Source organism: Opisthocomus hoazin, chromosome 33 (genome assembly GCF_030867145.1).
Source record: "Opisthocomus hoazin isolate bOpiHoa1 chromosome 33, bOpiHoa1.hap1, whole genome shotgun sequence".
Classification (NCBI taxonomy): Eukaryota; Metazoa; Chordata; class Aves; order Opisthocomiformes; family Opisthocomidae; genus Opisthocomus; species Opisthocomus hoazin.
Genome location: NC_134446.1, coordinates 3530343 through 3553521, shown reverse-complemented (window position 1 = coordinate 3553521; position 23179 = coordinate 3530343). Strand labels below are relative to the sequence as shown.

The window sequence follows — 23179 nt, the reverse complement described above, 5'->3', positions numbered from 1 at the left end:
GGCATGGGGCACAAACAGCCCCAACTCCGAGGGCCCCAGCCCCCAACGGGCTCTGCGCCCAAACCACTCAAACTTCCAAACAGGCTCTCCCTCTGACTGCACTGTCTTCAGTTTTAAGGAACGAGACTGTGTGCTCCCAGATTCCACAGTCCGACCTAAACTGTTAAGAGGGAGATTAGGGATCCAGAACAAAAGAATTTCCATTACAGAATCTCAGCCACCACTTTCATGATCGTCTTCACTCACCCACAAAAGCTGCGTTGTAAAAAATCTTACAGCTAATTAAAATTATCCTTTCCTCCCCAAATCTTTGTTCTTCTCATACCCTCAGACTAAAGCAGTAATGATCATAGAACTATTCTGTAATCACCACCAAAGGCAAAGGGGACATGGCAGGCCCCAGGGAAGCAGGGTTACCCAGGGAACGTCCCGATACCCTCCCTTCCCAGCAGCCCACGGCAGCACAGCGCATGCTCTTTCACTCTTTAAGTGAAACTAAATAGCAGTTCTACTGATTTAAATACAAAAAGTTTTCTCCTGTGGTACATTCATCCACAAGAACTTTAACACCTCTTGATAGAAGGAATAATAAGAAACATGAAACTTGACCAAAGTAGCTGCAGTGCTATTTTCTATTAGTTTTAACAAAGCACCTGTGTGGAAGTTGCAAGCTGTCCTTATAGATTCGCAAACTTAGCAAGGACAAGACAGTGACAAGAGCAGGAGCTGCAACCAAGAACCAGCAAAAAGCAGCTTTGCAGTTTTGCAATGAGATAGAACGAACCGAGCATGCGCAGCACTCCAGAGGTAACTCACAGGCAAATGAGGAAGACTACCAAAAGAGATGAAGTAACAACCTAAGACCACCAGAGACCACCCGGGAGCTGTAATACACCTGCCTAAAGGAGAATTTGAATAGATTCATACTCTCTGTTAAATATAACGATTAATATGCATATTGTAGTTATATTTAACCTGAAATTAAAGGGTGTTTGGCACACACGTTTGGAGGAGAGATCCCCTGTGTGCCCGGCGCCGTAATAAAGGACACCTGGTTAACAGTATACATGGTACTGTTAGGTTATTACAAGATCTGTGAATCACTCTAACCAGCATTTTCCTTTTTGACTAGAAAATGAAAATCTTCAACAGCAGATAGCCCTGAAATAAGCTTCAGTCAAATCTGGAGCAAATACAGGGTGTGCGTTATGATATGACACAGATTTGGACTTGACTCTTCAAAGCAATCATGCACTAAGGAAAATTTTAGGTTGTTATGCAGAGTTTTAACTAGAGTCTTGGCAACCGAATTTGGGACATGAAAGGTATTAGCACTACAGTACTACGTGCAGTAGAGAAAACTGCTCTTGCAGTTCAATTCCAACACCGCATCCTCAAACAAATTGAAGCTGCTGTGTTTGAGCAACATGGGTGGAAATCTCACCTGCCACGCTGAAGTGACGCTGGGGCATTTCTTCACCTTGTAGTCTCTTTCCTCAGGCTTACTGAATCTCTCCCAGAGTCTGAGGAAAAGCCCATGGATTTCTCCTGTTTGCAACAGGGGATGTCTGAGCCGTCACATGGTGGTTTGTTGTGGGGTACCACTTGTACCCTGGATTTGCCTTCATAAGTGCATCCCTGTACTAGAAAGAAAAGCAAAACTTCCAGTCAGGTCACTCATGAGAATGGACTATCCACAGGGCAACAGAGTGCACTGCTTGTAATGGGATTTAAGACAGTAAAGAATCCTGAAATAGCTTGATTTTTAACGTTTAATCACATGTTTAGAGTCTGACTGCCAACACAACCGAACAAAAGAAACAGGACGATAAGAAGAGCTGTATTTCAAAAAGCGAGGTTTCTCTTTACCCACCTGAGGGTCTATCACCCAGAGCAGGCTGAGTTCTGATCCTGCAAACTGCTCCCCACTGCTTCTCTGCTCACCTTGGCAAACAAGGACAGCTGTTCCCATTCTTTTGCAGGTACAATATTTCCAGTTTTACACTGCAGTTTGAATGAAATGAAGACATACATTTAGCAATACATGCAGAACAATGCTCCCAGACCAGGCACAGAAAAAAACCCACGACCAGGATCACCTCATTTTCAGCAACTTTGGATATGTCATCCCCGTGTTCCCACCAAAATGTACCACGCTGCATCAAATCAACCAGGAAAAAAAATCTTCAGGTAATGCTGACCCACCGACACGCTGTATCTTCAGAACAGGGCGTCTGTATGAAACCTGCACACTCAGGGCTGCGACCCCTCTCCCCTCACCCCTTTTCTCTCTCCCTCAGCCCGGGCTGGGAGCTCACCTCACCAGGGAAGGACACCAGGGAAGGACACCAGCCTCACCGAGGGACAGGGAGAGGAGAAGGGAGCAGAGGGAAAGGCAACGCACAAAGGAGCAGCTCTGCCTTCCCTCGCTCAGCCCACAGCCCGCTGGTGCCTGTGCCTGTGCCTGGGGGCTCCGTCTCCGTCCCCTGCCCCTCCCCAGCTCTGGGCTCACCCCCGGGGGTGCCCCGGCCGGGCCCGGCTCCAGCAGGCAGCTCCCCCCCGCCCCCCTGGCACGGCCAGCAGGCAGCAGAGTCCCCAGTGCCCACCCCAGGGCCCCGCTCCCCTCACGGGCAGCCCCAGCCCTCACCTCAGCCAGGGCCTGGAGTGGATCCTGTCCCTGCCACACCAACATTGCCACCCAGCAGCCCCTGCCCCGGGCCTACAGCTCCCAGCATGCCCCGGGAACCAACATGGCCAGCAGCAGCCCTGCCACAGGGCAGGCCCCAGGCCTACAGCTCCCAGCATGCCCTGGGAACCAACATGGCCACCCAGCAGCCCCTGCCACAGGGCAGGCCCCAGGCCTACAGCTCCCAGCATGCCCCGGGAACCAACATGGCCACCCAGCAGCCCCTGCCACAGGGCAGGCCCCAGGCCTACAGCTCCCAGCATGCCCCGGGAACCAACATGGCCACCAGCCACTTCAAGCAGGACAGAGGGATGGGAGCAGGACAGGGACAGGGAGTGGGGGACGCAGGGCAGGGGCAGGGGGCAGCCAGGAACGTTGTGATGAGCAACAGGACAGAGGGACAGAGAGCAGAGGAGGGCAGAGGAAGGACAGGGGGTCAGACCGACACAGGCTGGGCGAGGGAGCAGAGCAGAGGGAAAAGGATGGGAGGAAACAGGAAGGGCAGAGGGAGGGGAGAGGCAGGGCCAGAGAGGAGTAAACATGGAAGAGAAGCAAACGATCTGCAGAACGGCCAGGACTGTGAACCAGCAGCTCAGTGCCTCTTCTCTCAAAAGGTGTGAACACTGCAGCTGGTGACGCCAGAAGCAGCTGCAGGAGCCAGGGGCCTGCTGCTGCCCCACTGTAATGGAACAGTTCTTCCCCTGGAAAGAAGGGGTATCGTCTGTGTTTAATTAGCCTCCCTTCCATCAAGTATTTTTTTAATTAGTGCAGGACAAGCATTATGTTAACATTTAACCGAAGTTCAAAGACAGGATATCGTGGCCACCTGCACTATCCGTTTAATCAAGGACAAATGCTCCTTCTGGAAGAAACAAAGGAAAGTTGGCAGAAGAAAGTAGTCTTAAGTTGTCCTTAGGTGACATGTGACCAGATGTGGATGAAAGCAGTTAGGGTACTTCACCCGGGAGGACCACCAAGGACCACCAGAAGAGGAACACACACGCAGAACGGGTCTGAAAAGGAGCCAAGAACAACAACGCCACGTCATTAAGTAATTCACATAGATTAGAATGAATAAGTATTAGACAGACAGAATATTCATGAATTCAATGTGTAGGTGCAATGGAGAAGATGTCTTTGGCTGTGCTTGATCTGTGGGAAGTCCACCGAGCACCCAGGCCTGAATAAAGCAATATCTCTCCTGGGTGTGTGAGGCTTGGCTGATTGCACACCGGGTAAAGAATGCGCTTTTCGGACAACACTGTCACCTATTCCGCAATCGGTGACATCAGAAGAAGCGTCACATGCACGGTGACCTCACATTCCCGATGAGCTACTCAGGGGCATGGGACATCGCCAGCACCTGCACAAGCCTGGGGCCGGCTCTGACGCCAACAGCTACTCCGGCACCAGTGACCTCACGAGCCCCTGCACAGCAGGAGCCTCCTCACTGCCCACACCCTCGATTTTTCACCTCCATCTCTCTCTCCCACCTCCCCGTGCTCACCTCTCTCCCAGGCACCTTTCTCACCTGCTCCACGGCCTCCCAATGCCTCCATCTGTCTCGGTGTTTGTGTGGCACATGTTACCTCAGAAGAACTGTCCCAGCCGGGTCACCCGCATCTCCTTCTCTTCTCCCTCTGCTGCCATCATGACGTCATCAAGAGTCTGATGCGACCTCAGAGGCCCCTCCATCCTGCCTCCCTTCTGCTGGTAAATCCTGTTCCTGCAAGAGAAGTGACAACCGGTCGGTGTCCTCTCCGAGGCATCTTGCCCGCATCTTCTTGAGCTGGACAGATGGTGGGACCTGTCACCACCAGCCCCGGCTGTGCTTGAAGTCTTCTCCTGGCACAGGCGCAGCTCTGGCTGTGCTTGGTGCGTGTCGTGCTTGCTGAAGGAGAACAGCAACACCCCGAGTTGCTCCTGGGCAGTGTCCTGCTGGCAGAGCTCGTATCAAGGCAGGTTTGTCGCAGGTCCCGAGGCTGGTCCCGGGGTACCCCCGGTCCTCCAGCTCGGCCACAGGTCCCACATCTGGCTCCTGGGAAAGCCCGTTCCCAGCTGTGAGCCAGGCCAAGGGCATGGGGCACAAACAGCCCCAACTCCGAGGGCCCCAGCCCCCAACGGGCTCTGCGCCCAAACCACTCAAACTTCCAAACAGGCTCTCCCTCTGACTGCACTGTCTTCAGTTTTAAGGAACGAGACTGTGTGCTCCCAGATTCCACAGTCCGACCTAAACTGTTAAGAGGGAGATTAGGGATCCAGAACAAAAGAATTTCCATTACAGAATCTCAGCCACCACTTTCATGATCGTCTTCACTCACCCACAAAAGCTGCGTTGTAAAAAATCTTACAGCTAATTAAAATTATCCTTTCCTCCCCAAATCTTTGTTCTTCTCATACCCTCAGACTAAAGCAGTAATGATCATAGAACTATTCTGTAATCACCACCAAAGGCAAAGGGGACATGGCAGGCCCCAGGGAAGCAGGGTTACCCAGGGAACGTCCCGATACCCTCCCTTCCCAGCAGCCCACGGCAGCACAGCGCATGCTCTTTCACTCTTTAAGTGAAACTAAATAGCAGTTCTACTGATTTAAATACAAAAAGTTTTCTCCTGTGGTACATTCATCCACAAGAACTTTAACACCTCTTGATAGAAGGAATAATAAGAAACATGAAACTTGACCAAAGTAGCTGCAGTGCTATTTTCTATTAGTTTTAACAAAGCACCTGTGTGGAAGTTGCAAGCTGTCCTTATAGATTCGCAAACTTAGCAAGGACAAGACAGTGACAAGAGCAGGAGCTGCAACCAAGAACCAGCAAAAAGCAGCTTTGCAGTTTTGCAATGAGATAGAACGAACCGAGCATGCGCAGCACTCCAGAGGTAACTCACAGGCAAATGAGGAAGACTACCAAAAGAGATGAAGTAACAACCTAAGACCACCAGAGACCACCCGGGAGCTGTAATACACCTGCCTAAAGGAGAATTTGAATAGATTCATACTCTCTGTTAAATATAACGATTAATATGCATATTGTAGTTATATTTAACCTGAAATTAAAGGGTGTTTGGCACACACGTTTGGAGGACAGATCCCCTGTGTGCCCGGCGCCGTAATAAAGGACACCTGGTTAACAGTATACATGGTACTGTTAGGTTATTACAAGATCTGTGAATCACTCTAACCAGCATTTTCCTTTTTGACTAGAAAATGAAAATCTTCAACAGCTGATAGCCCTGAAATAAGCTTCAGTCAAATGTGGACCAAATACAGGGTGTGCGTTATGATATGACACAGAGGTGGACTTGACTCTTCAAAGCAATCATGCACTAAGGAAAATTTTAGGTTGTTATGCAGAGTTTTAACTAGAGTCTTGGCAACCGAATTTGGGACATGAAAGGTATTAGCACTACAGTACTACGTGCAGTAGAGAAAACTGCTCTTGCAGTTCAATTCCAACACCGCATCCTCAAACAAATTGAAGCTGCTGTGTTTGAGCAACATGGGTGGAAATCTCACCTGCCACGCTGAAGTGACGCTGGGGCATTTCTTCACCTTGTAGTCTCTTTCCTCAGGCTTACTGAATCTCTCCCAGAGTCTGAGGAAAAGCCCATGGATTTCTCCTGTTTGCAACAGGGGATGTCTGAGCCGTCACATGGTGGTTTGTTGTGGGGTACCACTTGTACCCTGGATTTGCCTTCATAAGTGCATCCCTGTACTAGAAAGAAAAGCAAAACTTCCAGTCAGGTCACTCATGAGAATGGACTATCCACAGGGCAACAGAGTGCACTGCTTGTAATGGGATTTAAGACAGTAAAGAATCCTGAAATAGCTTGATTTTTAACGTTTAATCACATGTTTAGAGTCTGACTGCCAACACAACCGAACAAAAGAAACAGGACGATAAGAAGAGCTGTATTTCAAAAAGCGAGGTTTCTCTTTACCCACCTGAGGGTCTATCACCCAGAGCAGGCTGAGTTCTGATCCTGCAAACTGCTCCCCACTGCTTCTCTGCTCACCTTGGCAAACAAGGACAGCTGTTCCCATTCTTTTGCAGGTACAATATTTCCAGTTTTACACTGCAGTTTGAATGAAATGAAGACATACATTTAGCAATACATGCAGAACAATGCTCCCAGACCAGGCACAGAAAAAAACCCACGACCAGGATCACCTCATTTTCAGCAACTTTGGATATGTCATCCCCGTGTTCCCACCAAAATGTACCACGCTGCATCAAATCAACCAGGAAAAAAAATCTTCAGGTAATGCTGACCCACCGACACGCTGTATCTTCAGAACAGGGCGTCTGTATGAAACCTGCACACTCAGGGCTGCGACCCCTCTCCCCTCACCCCTTTTCTCTCTCCCTCAGCCCGGGCTGGGAGCTCACCTCACCAGGGAAGGACACCAGGGAAGGACACCAGCCTCACCGAGGGACAGGGAGAGGAGAAGGGAGCAGAGGGAAAGGCAACGCACAAAGGAGCAGCTCTGCCTTCCCTCGCTCAGCCCACAGCCCGCTGGTGCCTGTGCCTGTGCCTGGGGGCTCCGTCTCCGTCCCCTGCCCCTCCCCAGCTCTGGGCTCACCCCCGGGGGTGCCCCGGCCGGGCCCGGCTCCAGCAGGGAGCTCCCCCCCGCCCCCCTGGCACGGCCAGCAGGCAGCAGAGTCCCCAGTGCCCACCCCAGGGCCCCGCTCCCCTCACGGGCAGCCCCAGCCCTCACCTCAGCCAGGGCCTGGAGTGGATCCTGTCCCTGCCACACCAACATGGCCACCCAGCAGCCCCTGCCCCGGGCCTACAGCTCCCAGCATGCCCCGGGAACCAACATGGCCAGCAGCAGCCCCTGCCACAGGGCAGGCCCCAGGCCTACAGCTCCCAGCATGCCCCGGGAACCAACATGGCCACCCAGCAGCCCCTGCCACAGGGCAGGCCCCAGGCCTACAGCTCCCAGCATGCCCCGGGAACCAACATGGCCACCAGCTGCTTCAAGCAGGACAGAGGGATGGGAGCAGGACAGGGACAGGGAGTGGGGGACGCAGGGCAGGGGCAGGGGGCAGCCAGGAACGTTGTGATGAGCAACAGGACAGAGGGACAGAGAGCAGAGGAGGGCAGAGGAAGGACAGGGGGTCAGACCGACACAGGCTGGGTGAGGGAGCAGAGCAGAGGGAAAAGGATGGGAGGAAACAGGAAGGGCAGAGGGAGGGGAGAGGCAGGGCCAGAGAGGAGTAAACATGGAAGAGAAGCAAACGATCTGCAGAACGGCCAGGACTGTGAACCAGCAGCTCAGTGCCTCTTCTCTCAAAAGGTGTGAACACTGCAGCTGGTGACGCCAGAAGCAGCTGCAGGAGCCAGGGGCCTGCTGCTGCCCCACTGTAATGGAACAGTTCTTCCCCTGGAAAGAAGGGGTATCGTCTGTGTTTAATTAGCCTCCCTTCCATCAAGTATGTTTTTAATTAGTGCAGGACAAGCATTATATTAACATTTAACCGAAGTTCAAAGACAGGATATCGTGGCCACCTGCACTATCCGTTTAATCAAGGACAAATGCTCCTTCTGGAAGAAACAAAGGAAAGTTGGCAGAAGAAAGTAGTCTTAAGTTGTCCTTAGGTGACATGTGACCAGATGTGGATGAAAGCAGTTAGGGTACTTCACCCGGGAGGACCACCAAGGACCACCAGAACAGGAACACACACGCAGAACGGGTCTGAAAAGGAGCCAAGAACAACAACGCCACGTCATTAAGTAATTCACATAGATTAGAATGAATAAGTATTAGACAGACAGAATATTCATGAATTCAATGTGTAGGTGCAATGGAGAAGATGTCTTTGGCTGTGCTTGATCTGTGGGAAGTCCACCGAGCACCCAGGCCTGAATAAAGCAATATCTCTCCTGGGTGTGTGAGGCTTGGCTGATTGCACACCGGGTAAAGAATGCGCTTTTCGGACAACACTGTCACCTATTCCGCAATCGGTGACATCAGAAGAAGCGTCACAAGCACGGTGACCTCACATTCCCGATGAGCTACTCAGGGACATGGGACATCGCCAGCACCTGCACAAGCCTGGGGCCGGCTCTGACGCCAACAGCTACTCCGGCACCAGTGACCTCACGAGCCCCTGCACAGCAGGAGCCTCCTCACTGCCCACACCCTCGATTTTTCACCTCCATCTCTCTCTCCCACCTCCCCGTGCTCACCTCTCTCCCAGGCACCTTTCTCACCTGCTCCACGGCCTCCCAATGCCTCTATCTGTCTCGGTGTTTGTGTGGCACATGTTACCTCAGAAGAACTGTCCCAGCCGGGTCACCCGCATCTCCTTCTCTTCTCCCTCTGCTGCCATCATGACGTCATCAAGAGTCTGATGCGACCTCAGAGGCCCCTCCATCCTGCCTCCCTTCTGCTGGTAAATCCTGTTCCTGCAAGAGAAGTGACAACCGGTCGGTGTCCTCTCCGAGGCATCTTGCCCGCATCTTCTTGAGCTGGACAGATGGTGGGACCTGTCACCACCAGCCCCGGCTGTGCTTGAAGTCTTCTCCTGGCACAGGCGCAGCTCTGGCTGTGCTTGGTGCGTGTCGTGCTTGCTGAAGGAGAACAGCAACGCCCCGAGTTGCTCCTGGGCAGTGTCCTGCTGGCAGAGCTCGTATCAAGGCAGGTTTGTCGCAGGTCCCGAGGCTGGTCCCGGGGTACCCCCGGTCCTCCAGCTCGGCCACAGGTCCCACATCTGGCTCCTGGGAAAGCCCGTTCCCAGCTGTGAGCCAGGCCAAGGGCATGGGGCACAAACAGCCCCAACTCCGAGGGCCCCAGCCCCCAACGGGCTCTGCGCCCAAACCACTCAAACTTCCAAACAGGCTCTCCCTCTGACTGCACTGTCTTCAGTTTTAAGGAACGAGACTGTGTGCTCCCAGATTCCACAGTCCGACCTAAACTGTTAAGAGGGAGATTAGGGATCCAGAACAAAAGAATTTCCATTACAGAATCTCAGCCACCACTTTCATGATCGTCTTCACTCACCCACAAAAGCTGCGTTGTAAAAAATCTTACAGCTAATTAAAATTATCCTTTCCTCCCCAAATCTTTGTTCTTCTCATACCCTCAGACTAACGCAGTAATGATCATAGAACTATTCTGTAATCACCACCAAAGGCAAAGGGGACATGGCAGGCCCCAGGGAAGCAGGGTTACCCAGGGAACGTCCCGATACCCTCCCTTCCCAGCAGCCCACGGCAGCACAGCGCATGCTCTTTCACTCTTTAAGTGAAACTAAATAGCAGTTCTACTGATTTAAATACAAAAAGTTTTCTCCTGTGGTACATTCATCCACAAGAACTTTAACACCTCTTGATAGAAGGAATAATAAGAAACATGAAACTTGACCAAAGTAGCTGCAGTGCTATTTTCTATTAGTTTTAACAAAGCACCTGTGTGGAAGTTGCAAGCTGTCCTTATAGATTCGCAAACTTAGCAAGGACAAGACAGTGACAAGAGCAGGAGCTGCAACCAAGAACCAGCAAAAAGCAGCTTTGCAGTTTTGCAATGAGATAGAACGAACCGAGCATGCGCAGCACTCCAGAGGTAACTCACAGGCAAATGAGGAAGACTACCAAAAGAGATGAAGTAACAACCTAAGACCACCAGAGACCACCCGGGAGCTGTAATACACCTGCCTAAAGGAGAATTTGAATAGATTCATACTCTCTGTTAAATATAACGATTAATATGCATATTGTAGTTATATTTAACCTGAAATTAAAGGGTGTTTGGCACACACGTTTGGAGGAGAGATCCCCTGTGTGCCCGGCGCCGTAATAAAGGACACCTGGTTAACAGTATACATGGTACTGTTAGGTTATTACAAGATCTGTGAATCACTCTAACCAGCATTTTCCTTTTTGACTAGAAAATGAAAATCTTCAACAGCAGATAGCCCTGAAATAAGCTTCAGTCAAATCTGGACCAAATACAGGGTGTGCGTTATGATATGACACAGATTTGGACTTGACTCTTCAAAGCAATCATGCACTAAGGAAAATTTTAGGTTGTTATGCAGAGTTTTAACTAGAGTCTTGGCAACCGAATTTGGGACATGAAAGGTATTAGCACTACAGTACTACGTGCAGTAGAGAAAACTGCTCTTGCAGTTCAATTCCAACACCGCATCCTCAAACAAATTGAAGCTGCTGTGTTTGAGCAACATGGGTGGAAATCTCACCTGCCACGCTGAAGTGACGCTGGGGCATTTCTTCACCTTGTAGTCTCTTTCCTCAGGCTTACTGAATCTCTCCCAGAGTCTGAGGAAAAGCCCATGGATTTCTCCTGTTTGCAACAGGGGATGTCTGAGCCGTCACATGGTGGTTTGTTGTGGGGTACCACTTGTACCCTGGATTTGCCTTCATAAGTGCATCCCTGCACTAGAAAGAAAAGCAAAACTTCCAGTCAGGTCACTCATGAGAATGGACTATCCACAGGGCAACAGAGTGCACTGCTTGTAATGGGATTTAAGACAGTAAAGAATCCTGAAATAGCTTGATTTTTAACGTTTAATCACATGTTTAGAGTCTGACTGCCAACACAACCGAACAAAAGAAACAGGACGATAAGAAGAGCTGTATTTCAAAAAGCGAGGTTTCTCTTTACCCACCTGAGGGTCTATCACCCAGAGCAGGCTGAGTTCTGATCCTGCAAACTGCTCCCCACTGCTTCTCTGCTCACCTTGGCAAACAAGGACAGCTGTTCCCATTCTTTTGCAGGTACAATATTTCCAGTTTTACACTGCAGTTTGAATGAAATGAAGACATACATTTAGCAATACATGCAGAACAATGCTCCCAGACCAGGCACAGAAAAAAACCCACGACCAGGATCACCTCATTTTCAGCAACTTTGGATATGTCATCCCCGTGTTCCCACCAAAATGTACCACGCTGCATCAAATCAACCAGGAAAAAAAATCTTCAGGTAATGCTGACCCACCGACACGCTGTATCTTCAGAACAGGGCGTCTGTATGAAACCTGCACACTCAGGGCTGCGACCCCTCTCCCCTCACCCCTTTTCTCTCTCCCTCAGCCCGGGCTGGGAGCTCACCTCACCAGGGAAGGACACCAGGGAAGGACACCAGCCTCACCGAGGGACAGGGAGAGGAGAAGGGAGCAGAGGGAAAGGCAACGCACAAAGGAGCAGCTCTGCCTTCCCTCGCTCAGCCCACAGCCCGCTGGTGCCTGTGCCTGTGCCTGGGGGCTCCGTCTCCGTCCCCTGCCCCTCCCCAGCTCTGGGCTCACCCCCGGGGGTGCCCCGGCCGGGCCCGGCTCCAGCAGGCAGCTCCCCCCCGCCCCCCTGGCACGGCCAGCAGGCAGCAGAGTCCCCAGTGCCCACCCCAGGGCCCCGCTCCCCTCACGGGCAGCCCCAGCCCTCACCTCAGCCAGGGCCTGGAGTGGATCCTGTCCCTGCCACACCAACATGGCCACCCAGCAGCCCCTGCCCCGGGCCTACAGCTCCCAGCATGCCCCGGGAACCAACATGGCCACCCAGCAGCCCCTGCCACAGGGCAGGCCCCAGGCCTACAGCTCCCAGCATGCCCCGGGAACCAACATGGCCACCCAGCAGCCCCTGCCACAGGGCAGGCCCCAGGCCTACAGCTCCCAGCATGCCCCGGGAACCAACATGGCCGCCAGCCGCTTCAAGCAGGACAGAGGGATGGGAGCAGGACAGGGACAGGGAGTGGGGGACGCAGGGCAGGGGCAGGGGGCAGCCAGGAACGTTGTGATGAGCAACAGGACAGAGGGACAGAGAGCAGAGGAGGGCAGAGGAAGGACAGGGGGTCAGACCGACACAGGCTGGGCGAGGGAGCAGAGCAGAGGGAAAAGGATGGGAGGAAACAGGAAGGGCAGAGGGAGGGGAGAGGCAGGGACAGAGAGGAGTAAACATGGAAGAGAAGCAAACGATCTGCAGAACGGCCAGGACTGTGAACCAGCAGCTCAGTGCCTCTTCTCTCAAAAGGTGTGAACACTGCAGCTGGTGACGCCAGAAGCAGCTGCAGGAGCCAGGGGCCTGCTGCTGCCCCACTGTAATGGAACAGTTCTTCCCCTGGAAAGAAGGGGTATCGTCTGTGTTTAATTAGCCTCCCTTCCATCAAGTATTTTTTTAATTAGTGCAGGACAAGCATTATATTAACATTTAACCGAAGTTCAAAGACAGGATATCGTGGCCACCTGCACTATCCGTTTAATCAAGGACAAATGCTCCTTCTGGAAGAAACAAAGGAAAGTTGGCAGAAGAAAGTAGTCTTAAGTTGTCCTTAGGTGACATGTGACCAGATGTGGATGAAAGCAGTTAGGGTACTTCACCCGGGAGGACCACCAAGGACCACCAGAAGAGGAACACACACGCAGAACGGGTCTGAAAAGGAGCCAAGAACAACAACGCCACGTCATTAAGTAATTCACATAGATTAGAATGAATAAGTATTAGACAGACAGAATATTCATGAATTCAATGTGTAAGTGCAATGGAGAAGATGTCTTTGGCTGTGCTTGATCTGTGGGAAGTCCACCGAGCACCCAGGCCTGAATAAAGCAATATCTCTCCTGGGTGTGTGAGGCTTGGCTGATTGCACACCGGGTAAAGAATGCGCTTTTCGGACAACACTGTCACCTATTCCGCAATCGGTGACATCAGAAGAAGCGTCACAAGCACGGTGACCTCACATTCCCGATGAGCTACTCAGGGACATGGGACATCGCCAGCACCTGCACAAGCCTGGGGCCGGCTCTGACGCCAACAGCTACTCCGGCACCAGTGACCTCACGAGCCCCTGCACAGCAGGAGCCTCCTCACTGCCCACACCCTCGATTTTTCACCTCCATCTCTCTCTCCCACCTCCCCGTGCTCACCTCTCCCCCAGGCACCTTTCTCACCTGCTCCACGGCCTCCCAATGCCTCTATCTGTCTCGGTGTTTGTGTGGCACATGTTACCTCAGAAGAACTGTCCCAGCCGGGTCACCCGCATCTCCTTCTCTTCTCCCTCTGCTGCCATCATGACGTCATCAAGAGTCTGATGCGACCTCAGAGGCCCCTCCATCCTGCCTCCCTTCTGCTGGTAAATCCTGTTCCTGCAAGAGAAGTGACAACCGGTCGGTGTCCTCTCCGAGGCATCTTGCCCGCATCTTCTTGAGCTGGACAGATGGTGGGACCTGTCACCACCAGCCCCGGCTGTGCTTGAAGTCTTCTCCTGGCACAGGCGCAGCTCTGGCTGTGCTTGGTGCGTGTCGTGCTTGCTGAAGGAGAACAGCAACGCCCCGAGTTGCTCCTGGGCAGTGTCCTGCTGGCAGAGCTCGTATCAAGGCAGGTTTGTCGCAGGTCCCGAGGCTGGTCCCGGGGTACCCCCGGTCCTCCAGCTCGGCCACAGGTCCCACATCTGGCTCCTGGGAAAGCCCGTTCCCAGCTGTGAGCCAGGCCAAGGGCATGGGGCACAAACAGCCCCAACTCCGAGGGCCCCAGCCCCCAACGGGCTCTGCGCCCAAACCACTCAAACTTCCAAACAGGCTCTCCCTCTGACTGCACTGTCTTCAGTTTTAAGGAACGAGACTGTGTGCTCCCAGATTCCACAGTCCGACCTAAACTGTTAAGAGGGAGATTAGGGATCCAGAACAAAAGAATTTCCATTACAGAATCTCAGCCACCACTTTCATGATCGTCTTCACTCACCCACAAAAGCTGCGTTGTAAAAAATCTTACAGCTAATTAAAATTATCCTTTCCTCCCCAAATCTTTGTTCTTCTCATACCCTCAGACTAAAGCAGTAATGATCATAGAACTATTCTGTAATCACCACCAAAGGCAAAGGGGACATGGCAGGCCCCAGGGAAGCAGGGTTACCCAGGGAACGTCCCGATACCCTCCCTTCCCAGCAGCCCACGGCAGCACAGCGCATGCTCTTTCACTCTTTAAGTGAAACTAAATAGCAGTTCTACTGATTTAAATACAAAAAGTTTTCTCCTGTGGTACATTCATCCACAAGAACTTTAACACCTCTTGATAGAAGGAATAATAAGAAACATGAAACTTGACCAAAGTAGCTGCAGTGCTATTTTCTATTAGTTTTAACAAAGCACCTGTGTGGAAGTTGCAAGCTGTCCTTATAGATTCGCAAACTTAGCAAGGACAAGACAGTGACAAGAGCAGGAGCTGCAACCAAGAACCAGCAAAAAGCAGCTTTGCAGTTTTGCAATGAGATAGAACGAACCGAGCATGCGCAGCACTCCAGAGGTAACTCACAGGCAAATGAGGAAGACTACCAAAAGAGATGAAGTAACAACCTAAGACCACCAGAGACCACCCGGGAGCTGTAATACACCTGCCTAAAGGAGAATTTGAATAGATTCATACTCTCTGTTAAATATAACGATTAATATGCATATTGTAGTTATATTTAACCTGAAATTAAAGGGTGTTTGGCACACACGTTTGGAGGAGAGATCCCCTGTGTGCCCGGCGCCGTAATAAAGGACACCTGGTTAACAGTATACATGGTACTGTTAGGTTATTACAAGATCTGTGAATCACTCTAACCAGCATTTTCCTTTTTGACTAGAAAATGAAAATCTTCAACAGCAGATAGCCCTGAAATAAGCTTCAGTCAAATCTGGACCAAATACAGGGTGTGCGTTATGATATGACACAGATTTGGACTTGACTCTTCAAAGCAATCATGCACTAAGGAAAATTTTAGGTTGTTATGCAGAGTTTTAACTAGAGTCTTGGCAACCGAATTTGGGACATGAAAGGTATTAGCACTACAGTACTACGTGCAGTAGAGAAAACTGCTCTTGCAGTTCAATTCCAACACCGCATCCTCAAACAAATTGAAGCTGCTGTGTTTGAGCAACATGGGTGGAAATCTCACCTGCCACGCTGAAGTGACGCTGGGGCATTTCTTCACCTTGTAGTCTCTTTCCTCAGGCTTACTGAATCTCTCCCAGAGTCTGAGGAAAAGCCCATGGATTTCTCCTGTTTGCAACAGGGGATGTCTGAGCCGTCACATGGTGGTTTGTTGTGGGGTACCACTTGTACCCTGGATTTGCCTTCATAAGTGCATCCCTGCACTAGAAAGAAAAGCAAAACTTCCAGTCAGGTCACTCATGAGAATGGACTATCCACAGGGCAACAGAGTGCACTGCTTGTAATGGGATTTAAGACAGTAAAGAATCCTGAAATAGCTTGATTTTTAACGTTTAATCACATGTTTAGAGTCTGACTGCCAACACAACCGAACAAAAGAAACAGGACGATAAGAAGAGCTGTATTTCAAAAAGCGAGGTTTCTCTTTACCCACCTGAGGGTCTATCACCCAGAGCAGGCTGAAGTTCTGATCCTGCAAACTGCTCCCCACTGCTTCTCTGCTCACCTTGGCAAACAAGGACAGCTGTTCCCATTCTTTTGCAGGTACAATATTTCCAGTTTTACACTGCAGTTTGAATGAAATGAAGACATACATTTAGCAATACATGCAGAACGATGCTCCCAGACCAGGCACAGAAAAAAAACCACGACCAGGATCACCTCATTTTCAGCAACTTTGGATACGTCATCCCCGTGTTCCCACCAAAATGTACCACGCTGCATCAAATCAACCAGTAAAAAAAATCTTCAGGTAATGCTGACCCACAGACACGCTGTATCTTCAGAACAGGGCATCTGTATGAAACCTGCACACTCAGGGCTGCGACCCCTCTCCCCTCACCCCTTTTCTCTCTCCCTCAGCCCGGGCTGGGAGCTCACCTCACCAGGGAAGGACACCAGGGAAGGACACCAGCCTCACCGAGGGACAGGGAGAGGAGAAGGGAGCAGAGGGAAAGGCAACGCACAAAGGAGCAGCTCTGCCTTCCCTCGCTCAGCCCACAGCCCGCTGGTGCCTGTGCCTGTGCCTGGGGGCTCCGTCTCCGTCCCCTGCCCCTCCCCAGCTCTGGGCTCACCCCCGGGGCTGCCCCGGCTGGGCCCGGCTCCAGCAGGGAGCTCCCCCCCGCCCCCCTGGCACGGCCAGCAGGCAGCAGAGTCCCCAGTGCCCACCCCAGGGCCCCGCTCCCCTCACGGGCAGCCCCAGCCCTCACCTCAGCCAGGGCCTGGAGTGGATCCTGTCCCTGCCACACCAACATGGCCACCCAGCAGCCCCTGCCCCGGGCCTACAGCTCCCAGCATGCCCCGGGAACCAACATGGCCAGCAGCAGCCCCTGCCACAGGGCAGGCCCCAGGCCTACAGCTCCCAGCATGCCCTGGGAACCAACATGGCCACCCAGCAGCCCCTGCCACAGGGCAGGCCCCAGGCCTACAGCTCCCAGCATGCCCCGGGAACCAACATGGCCACCCAGCAGCCCCTGCCACAGGGCAGGCCCCAGGCCTACAGCTCCCAGCATGCCCCGGGAACCAACATGGCCACCAGCTGCTTCAAGCAGGACAGAGGGATGGGAGCAGGACAGGGACAGGGAGTGGGGGACGCAGGGCAGGGGCAGGGGGCAGCCAGGAACATTGTGATGAGCAACAGGACAGAGGGACAGAGAGCAGAGGAGGGCAGAGGAAGGACAGGGGGTCAGACCGACACAGGCTGGGCGAGGGAGCAGAGCAGAGGGAAAAGGATGGGAGGAAACAGGAAGGGCAGAGGGAGGGGAGAGGCAGGGACAGAGAGGAGTAAACATGGAAGAGAAGCAAACGATCTGCAGAACGGCCAGGACTGTGAACCAGCAGCTCAGTGCCTCTTCTCTCAAAAGGTGTGAACACTGCAGCTGGTGACGCCAGAAGCAGCTGCAGGAGCCAGGGGCCTGCTGCTGCCCCACTGTAATGGAACAGTTCTTCCCCTGGAAAGAAGGGGTATCGTCTGTGTTTAATTAGCCTCCCTTCCATCAAGTATTTTTTTAATTAGTGCAGGACAAGCATTATGTTAACATTTAACCGAAGTTCAAAGACAGGATATCGTGGCCACCTGCACTATCCGTTTAATCAAGGACAAATGCTCCTTCTGGAAGAAACAAAGGAAAGTTGGCAGAAGAAAGTAGTCTTAAGTTGTCCTTAGGTGACATGTGACCAGATGTGGATGAAAGCAGTTAGGGTACTTCACCCGGGAGGACCACCAAGGACCACCAGAAGAGGAACACACACGCAGAACGGGTCTGAAAAGGAGCCAAGAACAACAACGCCACGTCATTAAGTAATTCACATAGATTAGAATGAATAAGTATTAGACAGACAGAATATTCATGAATTCAATGTGTAAGTGCAATGGAGAAGATGTCTTTGGCTGTGCTTGATCTGTGGGAAGTCCACCGAGCACCCAGGCCTGAATAAAGCAATATCTCTCCTGGGTGTGTGAGGCTTGGCTGATTGCACACCGGGTAAAGAATGCGCTTTTCGGACAACACTGTCACCTATTCCGCAATCGGTGACATCAGAAGAAGCGTCACAAGCACGGTGACCTCACATTCCCGATGAGCTACTCAGGGACATGGGACATCGCCAGCACCTGCACAAGCCTGGGGCCGGCTCTGACGCCAACAGCTACTCCGGCACCAGTGACCTCACGAGCCCCTGCACAGCAGGAGCCTCCTCACTGCCCACACCCTCGATTTTTCACCTCCATCTCTCTCTCCCACCTCCCCGTGCTCACCTCTCCCCCAGGCACCTTTCTCACCTGCTCCACGGCCTCCCAATGCCTCTATCTGTCTCGGTGTTTGTGTGGCACATGTTACCTCAGAAGAACTGTCCCAGCCGGGTCACCCGCATCTCCTTCTCTTCTCCCTCTGCTGCCATCATGACGTCATCAAGAGTCTGATGCGACCTCAGAGGCCCCTCCATCCTGCCTCCCTTCTGCTGGTAAATCCTGTTCCTGCAAGAGAAGTGACAACCGGTCGGTGTCCTCTCCGAGGCATCTTGCCCGCATCTTCTTGAGCTGGACAGATGGTGGGACCTGTCACCACCAGCCCCGGCTGTGCTTGAAGTCTTCTCCTGGCACAGGCGCAGCTCTGGCTGTGCTTGGTGCGTGTCGTGCTTGCTGAAGGAGAACAGCAACGCCCCGAGTTGCTCCTGGGCAGTGTCCTGCTGGCAGAGCTCGTATCAAGGCAGGTTTGTCGCAGGTCCCGAGGCTGGTCCCGGGGTACCCCCGGTCCTCCAGCTCGGCCACAGGTCCCACATCTGGCTCCTGGGAAAGCCCGTTCCCAGCTGTGAGCCAGGCCAAGGGCATGGGGCACAAACAGCCCCAACTCCGAGGGCCCCAGCCCCCAACGGGCTCTGCGCCCAAACCACTCAAACTTCCAAACAGGCTCTCCCTCTGACTGCACTGTCTTCAGTTTTAAGGAACGAGACTGTGTGCTCCCAGATTCCACAGTCTGACCTAAACTGTTAAGAGGGAGATTAGGGATCCAGAACAAAAGAATTTCCATTACAGAATCTCAGCCACCACTTTCATGATCGTCTTCACTCACCCACAAAAGCTGCGTTGTAAAAAATCTTACAGCTAATTAAAATTATCCTTTCCTCCCCAAATCTTTGTTCTTCTCATACCCTCAGACTAAAGCAGTAATGATCATAGAACTATTCTGTAATCACCACCAAAGGCAAAGGGGACATGGCAGGCCCCAGGGAAGCAGGGTTACCCAGGGAACGTCCCGATACCCTCCCTTCCCAGCAGCCCACGGCAGCACAGCGCATGCTCTTTCACTCTTTAAGTGAAACTAAATAGCAGTTCTACTGATTTAAATACAAAAAGTTTTCTCCTGTGGTACATTCATCCACAAGAACTTTAACACCTCTTGATAGAAGGAATAATAAGAAACATGAAACTTGACCAAAGTAGCTGCAGTGCTATTTTCTATTAGTTTTAACAAAGCACCTGTGTGGAAGTTGCAAGCTGTCCTTATAGATTCGCAAACTTAGCAAGGACAAGACAGTGACAAGAGCAGGAGCTGCAACCAAGAACCAGCAAAAAGCAGCTTTGCAGTTTTGCAATGAGATAGAACGAACCGAGCATGCGCAGCACTCCAGAGGTAACTCACAGGCAAATGAGGAAGACTACCAAAAGAGATGAAGTAACAACCTAAGACCACCAGAGACCACCCGGGAGCTGTAATACACCTGCCTAAAGGAGAATTTGAATAGATTCATACTCTCTGTTAAATATAACGATTAATATGCATATTGTAGTTATATTTAACCTGAAATTAAAGGGTGTTTGGCACACACGTTTGGAGGAGAGATCCCCTGTGTGCCCGGCGCCGTAATAAAGGACACCTGGTTAACAGTATACATGGTACTGTTAGGTTATTACAAGATCTGTGAATCACTCTAACCAGCATTTTCCTTTTTGACTAGAAAATGAAAATCTTCAACAGCAGATAGCCCTGAAATAAGCTTCAGTCAAATGTGGAGCAAATACAGGGTGTGCGTTATGATATGACACAGAGCTGGACTTGACTCCTCAAAGCAATCATGCACTAAGGAAAATTTTAGGTTGTTATGCAGAGTTTTAACTAGAGTCTTGGCAACCGAATTTGGGACATGAAAGGTATTAGCACTACAGTACTACGTGCAGTAGAGAAAACTGCTCTTGCAGTTCAATTCCAACACCGCATCCTCAAACAAATTGAAGCTGCTGTGTTTGAGCAACATGGGTGGAAATCTCACCTGCCACGCTGAAGTGACGCTGGGGCATTTCTTCACCTTGTAGTCTCTTTCCTCAGGCTTACTGAATCTCTCCCAGAGTCTGAGGAAAAGCCCATGGATTTCTCCTGTTTGCAACAGGGGATGTCTGAGCCGTCACATGGTGGTTTGTTGTGGGGTACCACTTGTACCCTGGATTTGCCTTCATAAGTGCATCCCTGCACTAGAAAGAAAAGCAAAACTTCCAGTCAGGTCACTCATGAGAATGGACTATCCACAGGGCAACAGAGTGCACTGCTTGTAATGGGATTTACGACAGTAAAGAATCCTTAAATAGCTTGATTTTTAACATTTAATCACATGTTTAGAGTCTGACTGCCAACACAACCGAACAAAAGAAACAGGACGATAAGAAGAGCTGTATTTCAAAAAGCGAGGTTTCTCTTTACCCACCTGACGGTCTATCACCCAGAGCAGGCTGAAGTTCTGATCCTGCAAACTGCTCCCCACTGCTTCTCTGCTCACCTTGGCAAACAAGGACAGCTGTTCCCATTCTTTTGCAGCTGCAATATTTCCAGTTTTACACTGCAGTTTGAATGAAATGAAGACATACATTTAGCAATACATGCAGAACGATGCTCCCAGACCAGGCACAGAAAAAAACCCACGACCAGGATCGCCTCATTTTCAGCAACTTTGGATACGTCATCCCTGTGTTCCCACCAAAATGTACCACGCTGCATCAAATCAACCAGGAAAAAAAATCTTCAGGTAATGCTGACCCACAGACACGCTGTATCTTCAGAACAGGGCGTCTGTATGAAACCTGCACACTCAGGGCTGCGACCCCTCTCCCCTCACCCCTTTTCTCTCTCCCTCAGCCCGGGCTGGGAGCTCACCTCACCAGGGAAGGACACCAGGGAAGGACACCAGCCTCACCGAGGGACAGGGAGAGGAGAAGGGAGCAGAGGGAAAGGCAACGCACAAAGGAGCAGCTCTGCCTTCCCTCGCTCAGCCCACAGCCCGCTGGTGCCTGTGCCTGTGCCTGGGGGCTCCGTCTCCGTCCCCTGCCCCTCCCCAGCTCTGGGCTCACCCCCGGGGCTGCCCCGGCCGGGCCCGGCTCCAGCAGGGAGCTCCCCCCCGCCCCCCTGGCACGGCCAGCAGGCAGCAGAGTCCCCAGTGCCCACCCCAGGGCCCCGCTCCCCTCACGGGCAGCCCCAGCCCTCACCTCAGCCAGGGCCTGGAGTGGATCCTGTCCCTGCCACACCAACATGGCCACCCAGCAGCCCCTGCCCCGGGCCTACAGCTCCCAGCATGCCCCGGGAACCAACATGGCCAGCAGCAGCCCCTGCCACAGGGCAGGCCCCAGGCCTACAGCTCCCAGCATGCCCTGGGAACCAACATGGCCACCCAGCAGCCCCTGCCACAGGGCAGGCCCCAGGCCTACAGCTCCCAGCATGCCCTGGGAACCAACATGGCCACCCAGCAGCCCCTGCCACAGGGCAGGCCCCAGGCCTACAGCTCCCAGCATGCCCCGGGAACCAACATGGCCGCCAGCTGCTTCAAGCAGGACAGAGGGATGGGAGCAGGACAGGGACAGGGAGTGGGGGACGCAGGGCAGGGGCAGGGGGCAGCCAGGAACGTTGTGATGAGCAACAGGACAGACGGACAGAGAGCAGAGGAGGGCAGAGGAAGGACAGGGGGTCAGACCGACACAGGCTGGGCGAGGGAGCAGAGCAGAGGGAAAAGGATGGGAGGAAACAGGAAGGGCAGAGGGAGGGGAGAGGCAGGGACAGAGAGGAGTAAACATGGAAGAGAAGCAAACGATCTGCAGAACGGCCAGGACTGTGAACCAGCAGCTCAGTGCCTCTTCTCTCAAAAGGTGTGAACACTGCAGCTGGTGACGCCAGAAGCAGCTGCAGGAGCCAGGGGCCTGCTGCTGCCCCACTGTAATGGAACAGTTCTTCCCCTGGAAAGAAGGGGTATCGTCTGTGTTTAATTAGCCTCCCTTCCATCAAGTATTTTTTTAATTAGTGCAGGACAAGCATTATGTTAACATTTAACCGAAGTTCAAAGACAGGATATCGTGGCCACCTGCACTATCCGTTTAATCAAGGACAAATGCTCCTTCTGGAAGAAACAAAGGAAAGTTGGCAGAAGAAAGTAGTCTTAAGTTGTCCTTAGGTGACATGTGACCAGATGTGGATGAAAGCAGTTAGGGTACTTCACCCGGGAGGACCACCAAGGACCACCAGAAGAGGAACACACACGCAGAACGGGTCTGAAAAGGAGCCAAGAACAACAACGCCACGTCATTAAGTAATTCACATAGATTAGAATGAATAAGTATTAGACAGACAGAATATTCATGAATTCAATGTGTAGGTGCAATGGAGAAGATGTCTTTGGCTGTGCTTGATCTGTGGGAAGTCCACCGAGCACCCAGGCCTGAATAAAGCAATATCTCTCCTGGGTGTGTGAGGCTTGGCTGATTGCACACCGGGTAAAGAATGCGCTTTTCGGACAACACTGTCACCTATTCCGCAATCGGTGACATCAGAAGAAGCGTCACATGCACGGTGACCTCACATTCCCGATGAGCTACTCAGGGACATGGGACATCGCCAGCACCTGCACAAGCCTGGGGCCGGCTCTGACGCCAACAGCTACTCCGGCACCAGTGACCTCACGAGCCCCTGCACAGCAGGAGCCTCCTCACTGCCCACACCCTCGATTTTTCACCTCCATCTCTCTCTCCCACCTCCCCGTGCTCACCTCTCTCCCAGGCACCTTTCTCACCTGCTCCACGGCCTCCCAATGCCTCTATCTGTCTCGGTGTTTGTGTGGCACATGT

General features: G+C 52.1%; 1 protein-coding gene and 3 long non-coding RNA genes across 4 annotated transcripts in view; all 4 read right to left on the bottom strand.

Moving 5' to 3' along the window:
* Nucleotides 1-7203, bottom strand: part of LOC142365234 (MAP kinase-interacting serine/threonine-protein kinase 2-like) — a 29026-nt gene extending 21823 nt beyond the window's left edge. The window contains exons 1-5 of the mRNA XM_075445893.1: nt 6635-7203; nt 6206-6404; nt 3513-4412; nt 1874-2004; nt 1445-1643 (exon numbers count right to left, since the gene is read on the bottom strand). The gene's annotated coding sequence lies outside the window, so the exon portion shown is untranslated. The remainder of the gene's footprint in view (nt 1-1444; nt 1644-1873; nt 2005-3512; nt 4413-6205; nt 6405-6634) is intronic.
* A 1176-nt stretch (nt 7204-8379) lies between these two features.
* On the bottom strand, nt 8380-11886 carry LOC142365237 (uncharacterized). Its single transcript, XR_012766410.1, has 3 exons — nt 11325-11886; nt 10896-11094; nt 8380-9102 (listed from the first exon to the last, which is right to left on the bottom strand). It is a non-coding gene; the product is annotated as an uncharacterized LOC142365237 (long non-coding RNA).
* Nucleotides 11887-12333: 447 nt separating this feature from the next.
* LOC142365236 (uncharacterized) lies at nt 12334-16158 on the bottom strand. The gene is made up of 3 exons (XR_012766409.1): nt 16016-16158; nt 15587-15785; nt 12334-13793 (listed from the first exon to the last, which is right to left on the bottom strand). It is a non-coding gene; the product is annotated as an uncharacterized LOC142365236 (long non-coding RNA).
* Nucleotides 16159-17314: 1156 nt separating this feature from the next.
* On the bottom strand, nt 17315-20921 carry LOC142365235 (uncharacterized). The gene is made up of 3 exons (XR_012766408.1): nt 20779-20921; nt 20350-20548; nt 17315-18556 (listed from the first exon to the last, which is right to left on the bottom strand). It is a non-coding gene; the product is annotated as an uncharacterized LOC142365235 (long non-coding RNA).
* Between the last annotated feature and the right edge of the window lie 2258 nt (nt 20922-23179).